Source organism: Arachis duranensis, chromosome 10 (assembly GCF_000817695.3).
Source record: "Arachis duranensis cultivar V14167 chromosome 10, aradu.V14167.gnm2.J7QH, whole genome shotgun sequence".
NCBI classification, from domain to species: Eukaryota; Viridiplantae; Streptophyta; class Magnoliopsida; order Fabales; family Fabaceae; genus Arachis; species Arachis duranensis.
In genome coordinates, this window is record NC_029781.3 from 27,022,402 (window position 1) to 27,023,312 (window position 911).

Sequence of the window (911 nt, forward strand, 5' to 3'; positions counted from 1 at the left end):
AAAGCTATGCAGCATCCAGACACACCAAATGATTGCATAAGCGCTGAATTATTGACTCTTTGGTGGAAGAGATCAATATGACTGAAAGTCTAGAATCAGAGCTAGAGGACATCTTCAAAGATGTTCAGGCTGATTTGGAGGAATCAGAGAGAATAACAGAACCTCTGAGAATCCCTCAGGAAGAAGAGAAACCTCCCAAAACAGAGCTCAAACCATTACCACCATCCCTGAAATATGCATTTCTGGGAGAAGGTGATACCTTTCCTGTAATCATAAGCTCTGCTTTAAATTCACAGGAAGAGGAAGCACTGATTCAAGTTCTAAGGACACACAAGACAGCTCTTGGGTGGTCCATAAGTGATCTTAAGGGCATTAGCCCAGCAAGATGCATGCACAAGATCCTATTGGAGGATAATGCCAAACTAGTGGTTCAACCACAAAGGCGGCTAAATCCAGCCATGAAGGAAGTGGTGCAGAAAGAGGTCACTAAATTACTAGAGGCTGGGATCATTTATCCTATTATTTCTGATAGCCCCTGGGTGAGCCCTGTCCAAGTTGTCCCCAAGAAGGGAGGCATGACAGTAGTTCATAATGAAAAAAATGAACTGGTTCCTACAAGAACAGTCACAGGGTGGCGTATGTGTATTGACTACAGAAGGCTCAATACAGCCACTAGAAAGGATCATTTTCCTTTATCATTCATAGACCAAATGCTAGAAAGACTAGCTGGTCATGATTATTACTGCTTTTTGGATGGCTATTCGGGTTACAACCAAATTGCAATAGATCCTCAAGACCAAGAGAAAACAGCATTTACTTGCCCTTCTGGCGTGTTTGCCTACAGGAGAATGCCTTTTGGTCTGTGTAATGCTCCTGCAACCTTTCAGAGATGCATCCTATCCATCTTCTCT